Genomic DNA, 22,495 nt, shown 5'->3' on the forward strand with positions numbered 1-22,495 from the left:
GAAATGAGAATTGTGAACTGTTGCTGGGCACATTTCTCACTGCAAGATTATTATCTGTTATTTCAGGTCATGTATGCTGACACGGTGGAAACGCTGTCGGCTGCAACGGCCAAGCTGAAGTCCGAGTCCCACGTTGCCTATGTGGAACGAGTGGAGGCTTTTCTCGCAAGACAGGAGGAGTGGGTGCTGCTGTTCCGTGCTGGTGTTGCAACACGGGGGCACAACACTAATAACATTGCGGAGGCCACCATCCGTGTCCTGAAGGACGTTGTGTTGAACCGGACGGAAGCGTTCAACGTGGTTGCTCTGGTGGACACGGTGGCTGTGGTGTGGGAGCGCTACTTTGAGAGCCGCATCCTCAGCTACGCCAACAACCGCGTTTCCCATCACCGCCTGGTGTACAAGCGGCTGCTATCAAGAATGCCCGAGAGTGCAGCCGAGAGCATTCAGCAGATTGGTCCCCAGCTGTATGCGGTGCCCAGTGCCACGCACCGCATAAGTCACCGCATAAGTCATAAGTTCATAAGTCACCAGGGTGTGACTTATGAAGTGTATGCACACTTCGGAGCCTGCAGCTGTGCCACCGGGAAGCAGGGGGCATTCTGTAAACATCAGGCCCTGGTGCAAAAAAAATTTGGGGGCCTGTTTCCCAATGCTCCTCCCCTGAGCAGCGACGACCGCCACCGACTGGGCAAGCTGGCCTTGGGCGACCCATGCCCGCCCCGGGAATTCTTCCAGCCTTTCCGGGCAGAGCAGCAGCTACCAGAGCACAATGCAGACAGCAGCACCACTCCGGAAGGTCCGCACACTGAGGCCAGCAGTGTAGTTGACGCACCCCCTCAGCCCTCTTCAAGCCTGGCACCCATTGTGCGAGAGACAGACCCTGCCCAGCTTGCTCAGGTAAGCATGTGCTCGGCAAAAGAGTATTTGCTTGTTTCTGTTTGTGAGCACGTGGAACCCGAACTTCAGAGAAACAAGGTGTGCAGACATGACGAGGCACTATCCAGTACAGCTCTAAGTCGTACGCATATATTATAAGCCTGGCTCACTGACATTAGTGCACCCTTCATTACTGCTTGTCTGGGCAGCCAAAATCTAAGCAAAGTCTGAGGCTTTTTTAAAATATTGGCATTTGGGAAAAAAGGTGAGAGCACGCAAATGCAGACACATAATGCAATACTGTTGCTCACTCTTACATGCGGCAAGTCATTTTTATGTGACATTACCACAGTGATAACGGCAAAATAAAGAAAAACAGAACAATACCTGACAGTAATAGAAAGTGGGAAGAAATGTAGTGTAAACTTACATGTAAACAATAAAATGCAAGGACAACAATTCTCTGTGACTGCAGCGCAGCCCCTACGTTCTTTACACAACACCTGCGCTGTTCTCCCAAAAGTACAGGGCTACCACTCGGAAGACTACTCTCATTGGAAACACACCCCCTCAGTTATATCAAAATGGTCCTTCATATGTAAGAACCCCGCCAGTATATTCTGTAACCATTGCACCAGATATGGCCCAGCACTCAGGGAGTGGATTTCTCCCTCCATGTAAACACCCTGACATGATGCATTTGCATCGCTGCAGCACTTGCTGGGGGCTGGGAAGGTGGTGATGGTTGGCAAAACACGCATCCACTGACAACCCAAACGGAACAATAAATCTGCCGCATTCAGCCTTCACTGGCTGTCTACGTCAACGTGAGAGGGGGGGGCGGGGTCTAACTGGCTGTGAGTGTTGAACCTCCATGTAGCTTTCCCTTTGCCCCGGCAAGCATTACAGCACCACTGCATACCGTACGGTCAACTGATGACAAGGGCATAAATGCTACCAGATAATAGCAACAGTGCGTGCACAGCACAGTCCAAAGACTCATTCTAAAGGCTGGTGTTATTGCACCACGTTCTAGTATGGTTTGGAGGTGCTGTGTGTCAGCTGTGTACCAAGGAGGCTGATACACCGTGCCGTCAATTTCTCTTCGTGCGCGACTTCATGCGACGTGGATTTTTTTTTTCCTCGTTTTGGGCGGCGGCCGATAGTTTCGCTCCGTGCGCGAGGCTGGGGCTGCGGCGCTGGGGAGCTCACGCACATTTACTAGAAGTTCAAGGTCCAACCACATGCAGCGTACTTTTGGCGTTTTGTCGCGTGGCGACGCAAGCTGACGCACGAGCAACGCCGATGTCTACGCTCGCCAGATATAGGCGTCGACGCAGCGCGAGAAAGCAGCGGAAAGCTGGCGGCAGCGGGCGGGTTTCACGTCCTTCTCGTGCTTTGGGGTCATTCCTTTCAGCAGAAGAGAATCAACTTCTATTTAACTTGCGGGTATCGGTTGCCTTGATACAAATTGCAAGCTATTTCTGTTCGAAGGCGCTCATACACTTGTGGCTTGTTTGGCTTTCATCGGGGAGATCGCGTATTTGCGGTAGCTTTTTTTAGTTATATAAGGGAGCTCTGGCTACGTCGCTTGTAGTATTAGCATGATAAGGCTTGGCTGCAAGATTGGTGTGTGACGACCAAGCCTTATCAACGCCAGAATGCTAGCGGCGCATGCCATTCCATTCGTTGCTACCGTGGCTTGCATAGGGAAGACCGAGGTTTTGCGATAGCTTTTCTTTTCTCAAATAAGACGGCTGTGGTTACATCGCTTGTAGTAATAGCATAACTGCCCTCGGATGGGTGCGTAAGAAACAAACGTTACCACGGCTCAAATCTCAACAAAATAAGATAGGATGATGAACTAAGGCGCCCTTAGCACAACTTTACTTGCTACTTGACTTAACCTTGATGTTATGTACCGACTGCAGCTTCATGAATTCAAAGTGTGAGCGAAGCAAATTTCGGGGCTGCCTTGTTATTGAGGTTACCGTCGAACGCCACTTGTAAGTTAATCGGCAAGGCACTCTGGATCGGTCTTTTGAGAAAGAATCGGTCTTTTGATGCACCGCTTGAAACTAATTTTACAGCTCATCAAAATTTGGTGGCACCAGTGGCAAGGAACCCTTTCGAATGCCCATTTCAAACACCAAAGTTTAGTGTGCTGTACAATTAGTTCCAAGCGGTGCATCAAAAGACCGATTCTTTTATTCCACTCACCAGGGTTCGTAGTTTTACAAAATATAAAGATTAGTTTTATGGCCAGCACTGTTTTGTCTTTGTTCCTCCAAAAATGACTAATAACCTCTAATCATCTTGGGAACTAATTGACTTACTCAACAAATAATGGCACATTTTAAATCAGTGGGAAAAAAGCAGCAAGACTGACAAGGTTCACAGAGTTTACTGAAAAATTAAAGGAAGCTCTTTTAAGAGCAGTCTCCCCGCTTAACAACATTTTTCCACTTTATTTAATTTTGCCCTCGCTGTTCACCACAACTTTGCAAATCGTATTCATTTCTCGGGGTGTGTTCAATCCTTTTATGAGTGTCTAATGGCTATAGCTTTCACGCACCCATAGGCCTTGTGAGGTGGACTAGAAGAATGAACTTTAAGCAGAAGGCGAATTACGGAAGCAAAAATGCAAGCTGTAATGGGTGAGAAGACAGGAAGTAACTTGCTGCTACCAACATCTCTCTTGCAGGCTCGAGAAGATGCCTACCAGAGCCTGGAGTCCCAGTTGCGACGCCTGCATGCTATGAGCGAGCATAACTCGGCATACCTGGAGGTACTGCAGGGCCTTGGGCAGGAACTTGGCCGTGTGTCAAATGGAAGTCACGCAACTGCTCTTATGCTCGCCTTGAGGGCTCAATTTGTACCAACTAATGGCTATAACTCACCTCTTTCTAAAGTAACATCTGGCGTACCGCAAGGTTCCGTTTTAGGCCCTTTACTTTTCCTTATATTGTAAAAAGGGTAGTAGCGAAAACCCGCACCTACCGGCGCGGGCACGGAGAGGCGATTGCGCCTCGCCCGGACGCAACGTCCCACCTCCACGTCACGCACCACGTGAGTCCAGACGGCCCAATGGGGCGCGGGGGAGAACGTGGTGACGTCACGAGCAGCACGGCCGGGCGGGAGGAAGGACGGCGGCGCGCGCGCCCGGGCAGTCCGTTCCGGGACAACGATGAGATCGGCAGCCAGGTAATCCCTCTTCCCTTTGCAGGGAACTTCATACGCGGGCGAGCCCGTCACGAGCCGAACGGCTCCGGCCGCCACCACATCGGAGCAAGAAGAAGGGGTACTGGGGTTCGGACAATAAACGCCGCCATTGCTTGTTGGACGGTGGCCTTGGTGTTGCCTGCCTCTCACTCCGGCCCGTATACACGGCAGCCGCGTGCGGAGGACCGCCCGAGTCAAATCCACGCAACATTTTGGCGCCCAAAAAAGGGGCAGGGGCTGTCGAAAAGAAGGACGAAGCGGGCGTGAGCACGCGCCAGGATCATCATCGGGAGTTGTTCGAGGACAGCCAATAAAGAAACACGTATCGCTCCGTCTAGGGCTCTGGGCCGTGACTCGCGGTAGCTTCCGCGACATCTTTGGTGCCGATCAACCGGGGAAATCGCCCTTCGGAGCATCACCCGCATGGCTTCGTCCATCGACCGCCTTCCGAAGGCTCGTGGCGTCGTCAGGAGCGGCGTCACGCGAGCTCTCAACCAGCTGAATCACCTGCTGCAGCAGCCGTCTCCCGACGCGGCAACCCTGAGCTCCCACGTCGAGTACATCGTACAGCGAGAGCCTGAGCTCACCGCCATGAACAAGAAAATCGCCGATGCCACGGATGACGACGGGCTGGAGCAGGAGCTCGAAGGAGCGGCACAGTATACTCGCAAGATATCCTACGCAGTCTCTCAAGCACGCTTCCTCCTACGAAACGCCCAGCAAGTGTCCAGCGCGACCGATTCCATCGCCAGCGGAGGGACAGTCGCTCCAGTTATTGATCCCACGGGTGCGTCAGGCAGGCACACGCATGCTTCACGTCATCGGACGGTTATGCTTCCCAAGCTCCAGATCCCATAGCTTTCGGGACATCTGCACGACTGGCAAGCGTATTGGGATCATTTTAATGTGGCGATTCACGAAAATGCCCAGCTGCCGAAGATTGAGAAGTTTAAGTACTTATTGACATACTTGATCGGCGACCCCAAACGAGCCATTGAGGGAATCCGGCTTGCTGACGCGAACTACGACCTCGCGGTGAAGACCTTAGTTCAGCGGTTCGGCCGACGAGACTTGCTCATCAATGATGATGATGATGATGATGGTTTGATTTTATTGGCGCAAGGCCGACACGGGCAAAGAGCGCCAAACAGAAAGTTATTTGATGAGGAGACAACCCGAAATAAAATCAGTTAAAAACTATGAGTACGGCTGGTGTAAAGGGCCAGGGTGAAGAACAAGGGTGGTTAAAAAAAAAATAAGGTGGCTGGTGTATAGGACCAGGGGTAAAACTATGGGTGGTATGAGACGAGTTGTAAAAAGTGAACTTCTGATAGGAACTTAAAGGTGCGCTGAACAGAAAACATGGCATCGTCTCCTAAGAAGTATGATGGGTGTGGTGGAATATGTCGTGTGTGTAGATGAGGGAAGTGTTTGCGTCGTGTAATGTCGAGTGCCTTACATTCTATGAGGATGGGGATCGCGGATAGGGCCTCTCCGCACCTGCTGCACAGAGGTCTTGGAGATCCAGTGAGCAGGTGCGAGTGCGTTGCGTGAGTGTGCCCTATCCGTAATCTAGCCAAGGCGACTTCAGTGTATCTATTGCGTGTGTCGGTGGTGTATGGTCCCAAGTGTGGTTTTATTACGTGTAACTTGTTGTCGGTTTGTTCGCTCCAGTGTGTTTGCCATGTTTTGCGAAGTTGTTGTCTGATGTGTGGTTTCACGTCGGTGTAGGGTAATGTGGTTATGTCTACTGTATTCGAGAGTGTAGCAGCAGCGGCCATTCGATCCGCTGCTTCGTTCCCGGCTATACCACAGTGGCCAGGGACCTAGCAAAGGACTAGTTCAAATTTGTGGACACACACAGACATAATACCCTTGACTATTAGATTTACAACGTGATTTTTTGAAGACTTTGTTGACGACAACGCCCGCAACGACACTGAGGGAGTCTGTATATATAATGGATTGTGGGATGTGACTATGAAGGATATGATTAACAACAAGAAGTACACCATAAGCCTCTGCCGTAAAGATACTGGTATTACTGTTAAGAGTTCTAGTGACATTAAGGCCGGGCCAATGTGCCGCGCAGGACACAGAGGTGGCAGTTTTAGAGGCGTCCGTATAAAATTCAGAAAATTGATACTTCTTCTGCAAATACAAGAAGTGCTGCAGAATTGCACATGTGGGAGCTCGGTTTTTATCTACATGTGTGAAGGATGTGTCGCATGATACAGGGCGGAGATGCCATGGTGCTATAAAATCTGTTTGAGAACTTTGTATGGTGTCTAAAAAGGAGACAGAAAGCTCTGACGCTTCCTCTCTAACTCTGTAAGAGAAGGGCGCAGAGAACGATGGTCGGTTTAGGAGTAGTTCAGTCATAGACGCATCATAAAAAGCCGATTTAAAAGGATGGTGTGGCATAGATGAAATTTTAAAAGCAAAAAGGAGATCTGTGTATGCTCGCTGACGTTGTAGGTTCCACTTATTACACTCCACATAGAGGCTTTCGACCGGGCTAGTCCGGAAGGCGCCACATGCCAGCCGGAGCCCCAGATGAAGCACTGGGTCCAGCATTTTGAGGGATGTCTTACTTGCTGACCCATAAACAACGCTTCCATAGTCTAATCGTGAACCTATCAGGCTGGTAAAAACACGCAAAAGTTGTTTGTCAGCACCATATGAAGAGTGCGAGAGAACCTTGAGTATATTCATGGCCTTAAAGCATTTATGTTTAAGTTGTTTTATGTGTGGAATGAACGAGAGCTTTTCGTCAAGGACTACACCTAAAAACTTGTGTTCATTTCTGACTGGAATTGAGACACCATTGAGTTTGATGTCTTGATCCGGCCGAATGCCGCGCCTTTTCGAAAACAAAACACAAGTACACTTCACTGGATTAAATTTAAAACCGTTGCTATCTGCCCAGCCAGCTAGCTTGTTAACACCAAGCTGGACTTGGCGCTCGCAGATAGACAGGTTACAAGACTTAAAGGATAATTACACGTCGTGTACATAGATTGAGCAGGAAATGGTTGGTGGCAGAGCCTTCCGAAGAGAGTTCATTTTTACAATAAACAAGGTGCAACTCAAAACTCCACCTTGCGGAACCCCGTTTTCCTGCACATGAACTCTAGAGAGTGCACTTCCAACACGCACGCGAAACGTTCTTTCAGAGAGGTAGCTGGCAAGCGTGTTCCACATGTTACCCGACATACCAAAGGACTTCAAATCGCTGAGGATGCCGTACCGCCAAACAGTGTCGTACGCCTTTTCAAGATCAAAGAATACTGTCATACAGCACTGCTTATGGAGGAAAGCATCTTTAATATATCACTCTAACGCAACGAGTTGATCGTTCGTAGATCGCCCAGCCCTAAAGCCCGCCTGGCAGCTCTCGAGAAGACCGTTGTACTCTAAGAAGTACACGAGTCTCCTGTTTATCATCTTCTCGAAGAGCTTACACAGGCAGCTTGTCAGGGCAATGGGGCGATAACTGGCGGGAGAGGAAGGGTCCTTCCCTTCCTTTAGGAAAGCCACTACTATGGCCTCCCTCCAAGAGCGTGGAATGTGCCCCGAAACCCATATTTTGTTGTATAGGTGTAAGAGTGTTTCAAGAGTGTCTGGGTGTAGGTGCTGTATCATGGTGTATGTAATCTTATCTGCACCTGGAGCTGAAGGTTTGCACGTGCTCAGGGCAGCCCTCAACTCATAGGGAGTGAATTCAGAGTTGTAGGAAGTTTTTGATCGGTCTTTGTCGTGTAAGGGCTTTTTTTCTACAGATGTTTTGTGTTTCATAAAAGTGTTCGTGTAGTGTGCTGAACTGGACACGTGTTCGAAGTGTTGTGCAAGCGTGTTAGCCTGGTCTTCAAGTGTGTCCCCTGTTGTGCTAACCAGGGGCAGGCTGTGTGTCTGTTGTCCTTTGAGCTTGCGTATACGTGTCCAGACTTTGTGTGTGTCTGTGTATGAATTAATGGATGTCAAGAAGGTGTGCCAACTCTCTTGTTTTGCCTCACGGCGCACACGTTTTCCTAATGCCTTGGCCCGTTTGAACAAGAGGAGGTTTCCCGACGTGGGGTACCGACGAAGGATACCCCACGCCTTGTTCTGGGCCTCTCGCGCCCGCCTGCAGTCCTCATTCCACCAGGGCCTCCGCTGGTTGCGCGGGGCACCAGAGACGTGGGGAATGGACTTTTCGGCGGCGTCGAGGATGTGCGCCGTGATGAGTTGGGTGGCTTCTTCAACGTGTAGGTGTCCTATGGATGTGTGGTGTAGTTTGGATGTCTCTGTAAATGTGTTCCAGTTAGCTCGTGCTTCATTGAACCTATTATGGGAAGATGGACTGCATGGGCCTTTACCTATGTATGTGAGTGAGGTGGGGAAGTGGTCACTACCGTATGGGTCAGTGCCCACAGCCCACTCCAGGAGAGGAAAGAGAACTGCGGAGCCAATCGCCAAGTCAAGACATGAGTATGTGTTGTGTCCTATGCTATGGTATGTAGGCTGTTTATTGTTGAAAAGGCATGCTCCTGAAGATGTAAGGAATTTCTCTATAAGGCGACCTCGGGCATCCGTGCGAGAAGAGCCCCAAAGAGTGTTGTGAGCATTAAGGTCGCCTGTCAGGATGTATGGTTCGGGCAGCTGGTCAACCAGCGCCTCGAAGTCAGAGCTTAAAAGTGAAACATCAGGAGGAATGTATATGGAGCATACCGTTATCAACCTATTAAATATTATCAAGCGTATTGCTACAGCCTCAAGGATAGTGTTCAGAGTGACAGGGTGGCAGGCTAAGGATTTCCGGGCAATTATGGCCACACCGCCAGAAGAGTGTGTGCAGCCATCCCTGTCCTTTCTGAAGACCATGTAACTATTCAAGAAATTTGTGTGCATTGGAATTCAAATGTGTTTCCTGAACACACATTACACTTGGCTGATTAGCATGCAGTATTTCGTATACATCGTCAAGATTTTTAAGAAGGCCTCTACAGTTCCATTGAATTATGTTTACTCTTCCCATTATTTAGTGTGAGAGCTACTGGAGTGTGTGTGTTTATGTGTCGTCTTTCGGGGCTGTGACTCTCGCCTTTTTTGGCTTGTCGGGAGGCTTTGGCGTCGGGACGCGTTCCTTGCGCTGCGTTGCAGGCAGGAACGGCCCGACATCCATGTCGTCGTCGGATGTCCGAGGGGTGCCCGACGGACCGGGCCCCCAGGACTTGGCCCCCCCTCGGGAGCCCTTCGTTTGAGCCGCCACCGCTGAGGGCGTCCGGGGCGCCAGAGGTGGCACGGGCGGTGCGGTGGCGGTGGGAACCGGTGCGGGGCCCGTGGTGTCCATCACCTCGGTACCCTCCAACGCACTGGAGGACGGGGAGACAGAGGCGGGAGCGGCACCGGTCCCGACGGAAGAGGTTGCCACCACAACCGCTGCTGCCTCAGCAAGCGGCGTGGTGGCGGGTTGGGCTGCCAAAGGCAACCCAGAGGGGGGGGCGGCAGAGGGACCAGGTCAGACTCGCTGAACTGGGTCCCTGTGGAAACCAGACGCCGCTCCGCCCCCCGGCGAGCCGCGTCGGCGTACCTCCCCAGAGGGAAAGAGGCGAACCTCTTTCGCGCCTCTGGGAAGGTGATGTTCTCCGTGACCTTGATGTTAATTATCTTTTTTTCAATTTGAAATTTTTCGCACTTGCGGGAGTACGCTGCATGCGGACCGCCGATGTTCACACAAGTGAGGGTTTCGGATGGACAGTTGTCAGTCGGATGATCGTGCGCCGCGCATTTCGCACACGTCGTTCGGCCACGGCAAGAGGTTGTACCGTGCCCGAACCGCTGGCACTTAAAACAGCGCCGCGGATTCGGGATGTACGGACGGATGGAGCAACGGATAAAACCTGCATTGATGTGTTGTGGAAGAACTGCGCGGTCGAAATCAAGATAATGTGTTTGGTGGGTATCTCCTTGTCGTCTCTGCGGATAGTGATGCGTCTCACGGCAGTGACGCCCTGATCCTTCAAGCCGGCAAGGAGATCCGCATCCGTTTCGTTCAGGAGATCTGTTTCGGATATCACACCCTGCGAGCTGTAGAGGCTCCGATTGGGTGTGACCCTGATGTCGAGATCAGCCAGTCTAGTCTGAGCTAGAAGCTTTGCAGACTGCTGCTTGTCATTTATTTCGATTAGGAGTTCACCAGACCTTTGTTTTTTGCACTTATATGATTTTCCTATTATGGCTTCAAGATATTTTGCGATGAAGAAGACTGACTGAGATGCAAGAAGGTGGGTTGGATTGAGGGACTCCATGACCAGAAATCGAGAGTAATGATCTGGTTCAGGAAATGTCAAAGATGGCAATGAAGGAAAAGATACTTCGGTGCGGCCCCTTTTCAGGGACCGATCACGTTTGGGGGGGGGTTTGTAATTACCATAGGGCATAGTATAAAAGCAGGGAGACTGGGGTACTTTCTTCTCAAACCTTACCCTGATAGCCTGAGAGGTCCCGGAGCTCCCTGCCTGGTAAACAGACAGGGAGCCCATCCGCCGGAGCTTGACCTGGGCTCCGACGGCCACCGTTTGAGGCTTCTGCCCATCACCTTTAAACACATCACCACGGTAGGTTACAGTTTATGTTGGGGCTCGGGGTCCGCGGTATCGCCAGTACCGTCACCAAGATTACTCAAGGTGCCCCGTGCGGGGTGCTCATCAATGAGCACATTGATCAACTCATGGCAACGAAGCCGATCAGAAGCTCAATGGACATCGAGAGGCTCCGCGAAATGTGTGTAACGAAAGAAGACCAGCGTCTGGCTTCCGATGTAGTGATCGAGTAGATAAGCGAGGCAGTGCGCACCCCCCATCCTCCTCTTCCTTTCCTCCTACTGTCGCCACCTGCCTGCTCATCTTTATTTCTCAACACACTCCCGCCGCCGCCCAGTTGGTTGGGAGCTAGCTGGCACCAGCACGGGAAGTGGAGAAGTCCGGGCCTCACTACTACCATTTGTTCGACTTCTGGCGGCGCATAATTTCACACTAGCGATGCTTGTAGGCTGGCTGGGGGATTCAGTGGAGCATCTGGCTGGGTGCCTCGATGCCGTCGATCTCGGTACATGTCTATAGCCAGCGTCACGAGCAACGAGCGCTTGATGGGTTGCTTGACCAAAGTGACGTAGGGCTAAAAGACTGCGAATGTTCATACGGTCACCCAGGGCATGCTCTAGGTTTTTGGCCAGAAGGCAGCCGCCGGGATCGAATGGGAACAGCTGATTCGGACGGTCAAATTTGCAGAGATCATGCGGTGAGCGCAATGGCATCGCCGTTGCGTCCACGTCTGATTCGCCTTCCGTGAAGTAATTGTTGTGTTCCAGAGGCGTGTCCGTTATCTCTGGAAACCATAGGACCTCACTCTCGCCGGACCCAACACGGTACAAAGGCTCGTTCAGAATCGAGTTGCGCTTGCTGAAGTAGGGGTCGTCACCATAGAAGCATTTGTGCTGCTTCTCCACCAGGATGCCTCCTCACGGGGCCTGGAGGAGCGCGGACGAAGCTCGCTTCCGGCGTCGAAGCTGGCTCACGGAGCATCGGAGGAGCAGGCGCTTCGTTATCCCCTGACGCGAGTCCATCTTCTGCACGAACCGCGTTTTCGTTGCTGAACCCAATGGAAACATATTTGACTCGAAACCGGGTTGCTGCACTGCTGGCGAAACGAGAGGTGCGTCACCGACGTAAAGGTCGCAACAGGGATTCTCAGAGGTCTCCCAAACAACAGTCGCATCATCGACGCTGAGGCCGTGGCAGAACGGGTCAGACGTCTCCCGAGCGGTAGTCAATGATGATGTTTGGTGTTTAATGGCGCAAGGCCGACTAAGGGCAAAGAGCGCCAAACAATAGTGATTACATGAAAGTGGCATGGAAGTAAAAGTAGAACAATTCAGTAAAAATAAACAAAGTAAAACACAACGTAATGAAGATGACTGGTGTAAAGGGCCAGGTTGTCAACATGCATGATAAGAAATGAGATGTAAAAATTTTACGTCGGTAAGAAACTCGAAAACGCGTTTGATTGAAAACATGGCTTCATCTCCTAAGAAGTATGACGGGTGTGGTGGAATATGTCGCGTGTGTAGTTGTGGGAAGTGTTTGCATCGTGTAATGTCGAGTGCCTTACATTGTATAAGGATGTGGATCACGGTTAGGGCCTCTCCACACCTGCTGCACAGAGGTCTTGGAGATCCTGTGAGCAGGTGGGAGTGTGTTATATGAGTGTGGCCTATCCGTAACCTAGCAAGGGCAATTTCAGTGTGTCTGTTGTGTGCGTCAGTCGTGTATGGTCCCAAGAGTGGCTTTATTATGTGTAGTTTGTTGTCTGTCTGTTGATTCCAGAGTGCTTGCCATGTTTCGCGAAGGTGTTGTCTGATGTGTGGCTTGAGGTCAGTGTAGGGTACTGCTGCTATGTCCGGTGTATTTGTATGTGCAGCAGCAGCGGCCATCTGATCAGCGGTCTCATTTCCCGCAATCCCGGAGTGGCCTGGAAGCCAACACATGATGACGTCGAGATTTAATGCATATGCTGACATAATGGTTTTATACACTACATTAAGAACATTGTTTTTAGAAGACTTGTTGGATGACAATGCATGTACAACACTCAGTGAATCTGTGAAAATGATAGACTTGGGTATTTCATGTTGCACTATGTGATTTAAAACAAGCAAAACTCCATGGGCTTCCGCCGTAAAAATGCTGGTCTTCGCGTTCAGGGTCATAGAGACTCTAAAATCGGGTCCGTGCGCCGCACACGACACAGTAAGGGCAGTTTTTGATGCGTCACTGTAAAACTCTGCACATTCCTACTTAGACTGCAGGGACAAGAAGTGCTGCAAAATAGCAGTTTGTGGTACCCTGCTTTTATCAATTTTCACGAAGGACAAGTCACAACACACAGGTTGAAGCTGCCAGGGTGGTAACACGTCAGTAAAAGAAGATGTGTGAATGTCTAAAAAGGAGATGTCGAAATTTGGAGCTTCCTGTCTCACTCTAAGTGAGAACGGCAAAGGAACAAACGGGCGATTTACAAACAGTGGCGATGTGGATGTATCATTAAAAACAGGTTTAAAAGGATGGTTATTCAAAGATGAAATTTTAAAAGCGTAGAGAAAGTCAACATACGTTAGTTGGTACTCAAGGCACCACTTATTACATTCAACATATAGACTCTGGGTCGGGCTAGTGCGGAAGGCACCCGACGCAAGGCGCAGACCCAAGTGGAGTACTGGATCAAGACTTTTTAGGGTAGTTTTCGATGCCGACTCATACACGACACTGCCGTAGTCTAATCGAGACCCGACTAAGGCGGTAAAGACCCGGAGAAGTAGTTCTTTGTCTGCCCCATAAGATTGGTGGGAGAGGACCTTGAGAATGTTTAGTGTTTTGAGGCATTTATGTTTAAGTGCTTTGACGTGAGGTAAGAACGTGAGCTTGTTATCAAATATGACACCTAAAAACTTGTGCTCCCTTTTAACAGGAATAGGTGCACGGTTAAGTGTAATCTCAGGGTCCGCGTTAATCCCGCGCTTGCGGGAAAACACAACACAAGTACTTTTGGCCCGGTTTATTTTAAACCCGTTAAGGTCCGCCCACCCAGCAAGTTTCTTAACACCGAGCTGTACTTGACGTTCGCATATTGACAGGTTACAGGATTTAAAAGATATTTGCACATCGTCCACATAGATGGAACAGGAAATGGTCGGCGGCAATGCCTTTTGGAGGGAGTTCATCTTAACTATAAACAACGTGCAGCTTAGAACTCCACCTTGCGGCACACCATTTTCCTGCAAATATACATTGGAAAGTGCACTCCCAACCCTCACTCGAAAGGTTCGTTCAGCCAAATAACTACAAAGAGGGTTCAACATGTTGCCGGAGACACCAAATGACTTAAGGTCCCTGAGGATGCCATAGCGCCAGGCTGTATCATACGCTTTTTCAATATCGAAAAATACTGTAAGGCAGAACTGGTTATGGACAAATGCATCTTTTATGTAGGATTCCAGTGCAACAAGTTGATCATTGGTACATCGCCCCACCCTGAAGCCTGCCTGGAAGCCCTCGAGAAGACCGTTGTACTCCAGAAAGTACACGAGCCTACGGTTTATCATCTTCTCGAGGAGCTTACACAGGCAGCTTGTCAGGGCGATGGGACGGGTCCTTCCCCTCCTTCAGAAAGGCCACAACTATGGCCTCCTTCCAAGACCTTGGAAGCTGCCCCGAAAGCCATATTCTGTTGTAGAGGTGTAGGAGTGTCTCAAGAGTGTCTGGGTGTAGGTGTTCTATCATGGTGTATGTAATGCTGTCTGCCGCTGGAGCTGAAGGCTTACAAGTGGCAAGAGCAACCTTCAGCTCATGAAGTGTGAATTCAGAGTTGTAAGCAGAATTCGACTTGTTTTTGTCTTTTAAGGGCTTCTTTTCTGAAGATGTTTTGTGTTGCATGAAAGTATTAGTGTAGTGTGCTGAGCTGGACACGTGTTGGAAGTGTTGTGCGAGTGTGTTAGCCTGGTCTTCCAGTGTGTCCCCTGTTGTACTAACCAGGGGCAGGCTGCGTGTCTGTTGTCCTTTTAGTTTTCGTATACGTGTCCAGACTTTGTGTGAGTCTGTGTACGAATTGATGGAAGTAAGTGAGGAAGGTGCGCCAACTCTCCCTTTTCGCCTCACGGCGCACTCGTCTCCCAAAAGCCTTGGCCCGTTTAAAAGAAATGAGGTTATCTGACGTGGGGTACCGGCGAAGGACACCCCATGCCTTGTTCTGGGCCTCTCGCGCCCGCCTGCAGTCCTCGTTCCACCAGGGCCTCCTTGGGCTGCGGGACCCACTGGAGGCCTGGGGAATGGACTTTTCGGCGGCGTCGAGGATGTGCGCCGTGACGAGTTGGGCGGCTTCCTCCACGTGTAGGTGTTTTATAGATGTGTGGTGTAGTTGAGATGTTTGTGTGAATGTGCTCCAGTTTGCTTGTGATTCAATAAACCTTTTATGGGAAGATGGACTGCTCGGGCCTATACCTATATACGTTAATGAAGTGGGGAAATGGTCACTACCATATGGGTCTGTACCCACACCCCACTCAAGACAAGGAAAGAGAACTGCGGAACCAATCGCCAAGTCAAGATGAGAGTATGTATTGTGTCCTAAGTTATGATATGTAGGCTGTTTTTTTTTGAAGAGGCATGCTCCGGAGGATGTCAGAAACTTCTCTATCAGGCGACCTCGGGCATCCGTTCTGGAGGAGCCCCAAAGAGAGTTGTGCGCATTAAGGTCGCCTCTGAGTATGTATGGTTCGGGCAGCTGCTCGACCAGCGCCTCGAAATTAGAGCTCGAAAGTGCATGATCAGGAGGAATGTAGATGGAGCATACCGTTACCAACCTATTAAATATTATCGTACGGATTGCTATAGCCTCGAGGACAGTGTTCAGAGTGACAGGGTGACAGACTAAGGATTTCCGGGCAACAATTGCCACACCTCCTGAAGAGTGTGTGCAGCCAACCCTGTCCTTTCTGAATACCATTAATCTATTTAAGAAATTTGTCTGTTTGGAATTGAGGTGAGTCTCTTGGAGACACATGAGACTTGGCTGATTGGCATGCAGGATATCATACACATCATCAAGATTTTTAAGGAGGCCTCTGCAGCTGCATTGAATGATGTTTTCTGTTCCCATTATTTACGTTTAAGAATGAATGGAGTGTGTGTATGTGTTCATGTGTCGTCTTTCGGGGCTGTTACTCTGGGATTAGGCTTTTTAGGCCTGTCTGTAGGCTTGGAAGTCGGTGGCCGCTCCTTGCGCAGCGTTGCAGGCAGGAACGGCCCGACATCCATCTCGTCGTCGGATGTCCGAGGGGTGCCCGACGGACCGGGCCCCCCGGACTTGGCCCCCCCTCGGGAGCCCTTCGTTTGAGCCGCCACCGCCGAGGGCGTCCGGGGCACCAGAGGTGGCACGGGTGGTGCGGTGGCGGTGGGAGTCGGTGCGGGGCCCGTGGTGTCCATCACCTCGGTATCCTCCAACGCACTGGAGGACGGGGAGACAGAGGCGGGAGCGGCACCGGTCCCGATGGAAGACGTTGCCACCACAACCGCTGCTGCCTCAGCAAGCGGCGTGGTGGCGGGTTGGGCTGCCAGAGGCAACCCAGGGGGGGGCGGAGGAGGGACCAGGTCAGACTCGCTGAACTGCGTCCCTGTGGACACCAGACGCCGCTCCGCCCCCCGGCGAGCTGCGTCGGCGTACCTCCCCAGAGGGAAAGAGGCGAACCTCTTTCTCGCCTCTGGAAAGGTGATGTTCTCAGTGACCTTAATGTTTATGATCTTTTTTTCTAATTGGAATTTTTCGCACTTGCGGGAGTATGCCGCATGCGGCCCACCGCAGTTTACACAAGTGAGGGTTTCAGATGAGCAGTTCTCGCTCGGATGATCGTGCGCCGCGCATTTTGCACACGTCAATCGGCCACGGCAAGAGTTTGTACCATGCCCGAACCGCTGGAACTTAAAACAGCGCCGCGGGTTCGGGATGTACGGACGGATGGAGCAACGGATAAAACCTGCATATATATTTTGTGGGAGAACTGCACGGTCAAAGGTCAAGATGATGTGCTTGGTGGGAATCTCCTTGTCGTCTCTACGGATGGTGATGCGTCTCACGGCAGTGACGCCCTGATCCTTCAAGCCGGCAAGGAGATCCGCATCGGTTTCGTTCAGGAGATCTGGCTCTGATATCACACCCTGCGAGCAGTTGAGGCTCCGATGGGGTGTTACCCTGATGTCTAGATCAGCCAGTCTAGTCTGAGCTAGAAGCTTTGTGGACTGCTGCTTGTCATTTACCTCGATGAGGAGTTCACCAGTTCTTTGTTTTTTGGCCAGATATGATTTTCCTATTTGGCTTCAAGATACTTGGCGATCAAGAAGACTGACTGAGATGCAAGAGGGTGGGTTGGATTCAGGGACTCCATGACAAGAAATCGAGAGTAATGATCTGGTTCAGGAAATGTCAAAGATGGCAATGGGGGAAACGATACTTCGGTGCGGCCCCTTTTAGGGGGCCGATCACGGTTGGGGGGGGGGTTTTAGACAATACCATAAAGCATAGTATAAAAGCAGGGAGACGGGGGTACTTTCTCTTTTGACCTTACCCTGGTAGCCAAAGAGGTCCCGGAGCTCCCTGCCTGGTGAACAGACAGGGAGCCCATCCGCCGGAGCTTGACCTGGGCTCCGACGGCCACCGTTCGTGGTTTCTAACCCTCCACCTATAAACACATCGCCACGGTTGGATCCAGCTTATGTTTGGGGGCTCGGGGTCCGCGGTATCGCCAGTACCGTCACCAAGATTGCTCAAGGTGCCCCGTGCGGGGCGAGCGGTAGTCAAGCCGTCGAAGCGAGGGTTGCGGAAAGGCTGTAGCGACGTCTCTGACGTGAGAGCTGTGTCGGCGACGCCAGCGCTGCGGCAAGGCCGGTCAGACATTTCGGAAACGATATTCGCGTCAGCGACGGCGAGTTCTCGGCAGGGTCCCTGAGATTTCTCCACAACGGCAATCACGGCAACACCAGGGTTGGGTGGTCGCTGGAGCCTCTCTCCAGTTCTGAACCCCTCGGGGTCTTGCTTGGCGTCCTGAAAGGCTGCAGCGCCTCCGTCGTCATTGTTCTGTTCTTCTACCGCCGCACCAGTCATGTCCCGAACAGGCGGCACGTCACCCAGAACCATTGTCTGCCGGGCCTCCTTGGGGATCGAGTGAATAATCGAGGCTGCGGTGCGGGTTGTAAACAGGGCTGCCTGAGGTTGAAGGACGGGGCTTGCGTTAGAGTCTTGGCTGCCAGACAAGCGTACGCGCGTTCGCAGGGCGCAGATACGCTCGTCGTAATCGATCGCTTCCAAAACGTCTGCATCAAATTCTTCATCTGTCAGGTTCTCCTGAACTTGAGCGTCGAGTTTGTGAAGGCCCACCTGGTCATGCAAGATGAGGTCGAGGACATTTTGTATGTCAAGGGCCGTTGCTGCTTGGCTCCGCAGCAAGGCCTCGAGGACTGTCATGGTCCCGGAGATGGTCGCTCGCAGGACATCTCGGCGAATACGAAGAGCGTCCATGGCACCAGTCGATGAAGCAAGACGCTGGGGTTGCGAATACCAAGGGACAAGGGCGGGCTTTGGCACGAGCCGAAAGGTGCGGCGGCCGAGGGCAAGGCTTCCAGGATAAAGCAGTACGAAGGTATTTAAGCCTCGCGTGCCTCGGAGCCGCTGCGCCGTCGAACGTAGATTCGCTCGTGCGCGGGTTCCCGGGTTTCACGGCACCAGAAAATGTGTAGCGAAAGAAGACCAGCGTCTGGCTTCCGATATGGTGATCGAGTAGATAAGCGAGGCAGTGCGCACCCCTCATCCTCCTCTTGATTGATTGATTGATTGTGGGGTTTAACGCGCCGACGCAACGCAGGCGATGAGGCGCGCCGTAGTGGAGGGCTCCGGATTAATTTTGACCACCTGGGGATCTTTATCGTGCGCCGAAATCTCGTACACACGGGCGTTTTTGCTTTTCGCGTCCATCAGAAAAGCGGCCGCCGCGGCCGGGAATCGAACCCGCGACCTCGTGCTCAGCAGCGCAACGCCTTAGCCACTGAGCTACCGCGGCAGGTTCATCCTCCTCTTCCTTTCCTCCTACTGTCGCCACCTGCCTGCTCATCTTTATTTCTCAACAATGTACAAGGTGCAATTCCGTGTCAGCGCCCTCGAAGCCTTGGGAGTTCCGCGAGAGCAGTACGCCGTAATCCTGAACCGCGTCTCCTCCGATCCTCCGATGCCTGCCGGATGACCTGACTCTAATGTACCGGCAGAAGGTTAAGGAGACGGACAAGGGGCTAATGGACGAATCCGCGACGCGGCAACAAGGAGCTGGCCAGGTAAAGGAGCTGATGGAATTTCTAGAAATTCAAATCGAAATTCGCGAGGAAGGACGACAAGGACAGCCTTCATCTAACGCAGCTCGGCGATCCGTCCAAACGCCGATTTGATCTCTCCAGGACAACCGGAGGCACCCCTCCCCTCAGCGTCAGCCTTGGCAGCGAAGTCCGAGTCCATAATAATACCAGCGTGTCCCTTGTGTGACAGCCATGGTCACAAGGTGGCGGACTGCCTAGTTGACATGTCGGCGAACGAGAAGAGGACGCGATTGCGCAACGCTCACTGCTGTTTTCGGTGCGGCCGACGCAACCACGTGGCCCGACAGTGCAGAGCTTCCCGCAACCTGACCTGCAGCAGTTGCAATCGGCGCCACCTAACCGTCCTGTGCGACTTGTTCAATCCGACTGGCAGCAGCACGCCCAAATTAACACGCCAGGTACAAGCTGGAGAAAGCGCACCTGCCGTCATGACGGCTTCGACCGGACACTCCGGGGCAACGTCAGTGTTGCTCCAGACGGCCCGAGCCTTGGCAGAGGGTGTAGGGCGACGCCTTGTTGTTCGAGTGCTGTTAGACACTGGCAGCCAACGCACCTTCATTCGCCAGGACGCGGCTAGGGCCCTGAAATGCACGGTTCTCGGCACGGAAGACCTCTCCTTAGTAACGTTCGGTACTGCGAAGTCACCCAAGGTTCTAAGGTGCCGGCGAGTACAGGTGACGCTACGCGGACAAGCTCGTGGAAGGCCGGTCGTGTTGGAAGCTTTAGAAGTTCCGAATATCTGCTCCCTTACGAGTCCGGAACTCGACACCGCGAACGTAAAAACCCTTATAGAAAAGCGGTACGACGTAGCCGACGCCTTCCATCCGAGCGCATGAAAGGCAAATGAAATCAGCGTACTGGTTGGTTCAGACACCTACTGGAAGGTGGCCACGGGCAGGGTGGACAGAATCAACGGAGACCTCACAGCGGTAGAAACAGTTCTGGGCTGGACCGTTCAAGGAAGGCTCGCTTCTCCCGCATGCACTTTTACCAGTGCCATGTTCCTGTCGTGCACCTCACCCAGACATTTGGACTTAGACGCGTCCGCCATGTGGCGGCTGGATGCCATTGGCATTGATGACCCGAGTCACGAAAAGTCGCTGCAGGATAGCCCGATGGAAATGTTCGAGCGAAACATCACCCGTATCGAAGGCCGGTACCAAGTACCCCTTATGATCCAGGCTCCTGGTTTACCTCCTGGCAGCGACAATCGTCAGCTCGCGGAGCACCGTCTGCGGACGCAACTGAACCGATTCCGGGAACAACCTGAGTTGCTCGAACAGTATGACAGGGCAATTCGATCCTATTTTGAAGAAAACCATGCGGAACGATTTGTGGAACAGCAGCGTCCAGGCGACAATTTGTATTACATGCCCCACCACGCCGTCATCCGAAAGGACGCAGTGACAACAAAGCTTCGAGTAGTGTTCGACGCTTCTTCGCATACAGCCGGCCATCCATGCCTAAACGACGTCCTTTGCAAGGGCATGAAGCTTGGGGTCGAAGTCATTCAGCTGCTCATGACTTTTCGTTGTCACCCTGTTGTCATCGCCGCAGACATAAAAAAGGCGTACCTGCAGTTGCTGATTCGACCAGAAGATCGCGACGCGTTGAGATTCCTCTGGATGGAACGACTGCCTACGCGAGATAATCCGGCGTCCCCCATTGTCACCTGGAGGATGACCCGCGTACCGTTTGGCGCGTCATCCAGCCCATTCCTTCTGGCTGCCACGATTCGCCACCATCTCCAGGCCTGTCGGGAGCAGTATCCGGAAACAGTAGCGCTGCTGGAAAGGGCATTCTACGTGGATGACCTCATAATTGGTGTACCTAGCGTCGAAAAGGCAATTCAAGTGTACGAGGAAGCTCGAAAAATATTCTCCGAGGCCGGAATGGAGATACGAAAATGGGCGTCAAACTCAGAGGAGCTCGGACATCAGTTTGTGCGGGACAACGTCGCCATCGAAAATGAAACGGGAGACGCAATCAGGATGAAGGTGCTGGGAGTCCCATGGGAGCGTGCTTGAGACTGCATTTGCCTGTCGACGAAAGACGCATCAGAATTTGCGGCAGCCAATCCGTCAACCAAGCGCACCGTGCTGCAGACGTTTATGAGAATGTATGATCCCTTGGGATACTTTGCACCATTCACCTTAACGACCAAGCTTGTGTTCCAGGACCTCTGGCAAAAGAGCCGCTCATGGGATGAAGGCCTTCCAGATGACGAACAAGCGCGATGGAACAGTTGGTGTGCCCAATTAACAGTGCTGAATGAGGTCCAGGTTCCACGATTCATGTTCTCGCACTCGTTCGATGTGGAAGGTTCAATCGAGATCCACGCTTTTTGCGATGTAAGCCCGCGAGCTTACGGCGTTTCTCTATACGTCCGAAAGCTGGGTGGCAATGGCCTATATGACACCAGATTGTTAATTAGCAAGAGCCGAGTCGCCCCTCTCAAGTCCATCTCCCTGCCTCGGCTAGAGCTTCTCGCCTGCGTTATTGGAGCACGACTCGCACGTTATGCCAAAACAACTGCAGTTCTGGAAGACTCCCCGTCAGTTTGTGGACGGACTCTCTTGTCGCGCTGCACTGGATTACTAGCGCCGCCACAAAGCGTGACCAGTTCTTAGAACACCGCGTGGCCGAAATACGGCGACTAACTGCTCCTACAGACTGGAATCATTGCGGCGGGAAAGACAGCCCGCCAGATTTAGTCACACGAGGTATATCGGCGGCGGCTCTTCTGCACTCAACCCAATGGTGGCACGGACCTTCGTGGCTCCCAGGTCCAAAACAGGAGTTCCCTGAAACGCAGATTGATCATCTTGACCCGAAGGAGCTCGCAGTGTCACACGAAACTTTGGTTTGCCCTTGCGATGTCACGAAGCACGAACAGCTACTGACCGTAGAGAATTACAGCACCCTCAGGCGCCTTTTGCGGGTCGCGGCCTGGATTCTACGTTTTCTGCAAAATGCCCAGCGGCGAGGGCCATCAGCAAGCGGTCCCCTCACAGCAACTGAGATAACGAAGGCTGAACGCTACTGGATGCGGCACGTACAGCTGGAGTTATTCAGCACTGAAGTACGCGCACTGTCAATCGGTCAGACCGTTCCTCGACATCAGCGGTGCTTTGACTTTCACCCTTCATGGATGACGAAGGTCTGCTCCGCGTAGGAGGCCGATTACACAAATTGAATTGCAGCATCGACGTTAAGCAGCCGATTTTGCTACCTGCGCGGCACAAGTTTACGTACCTCATTGTTTTGGCGGCCCATCACCACACTCTTCACGGTGGAGTCGAAGCCACGCTCACGGAGACACGAGAACGGTTCTGGATTGTGAAGGTACGCCAAACCGTCAAAAAGGTGCTGGCCCAATGTCTGACGTGCAGACGCCGGTGGCTGACTGCCCAAACTGCACCGTTTTCTCCATTGCCAGACGA

General features: G+C 52.0%; 1 pseudogene; it reads left to right on the forward strand.

Moving 5' to 3' along the window:
* The window catches only part of LOC144164906 (uncharacterized), a 41,623-nt pseudogene that overhangs the window by 17,236 nt on the left and 1,892 nt on the right, over positions 1-22,495 (forward strand).

Source organism: Haemaphysalis longicornis, unplaced genomic scaffold (genome assembly GCF_048455015.1).
Source record: "Haemaphysalis longicornis isolate Haplotype H1 unplaced genomic scaffold, Haemaphysalis longicornis Haplotype H1 scaffold_14, whole genome shotgun sequence".
Lineage (NCBI taxonomy): Eukaryota > Metazoa > Arthropoda > Arachnida > Ixodida > Ixodidae > Haemaphysalis > Haemaphysalis longicornis.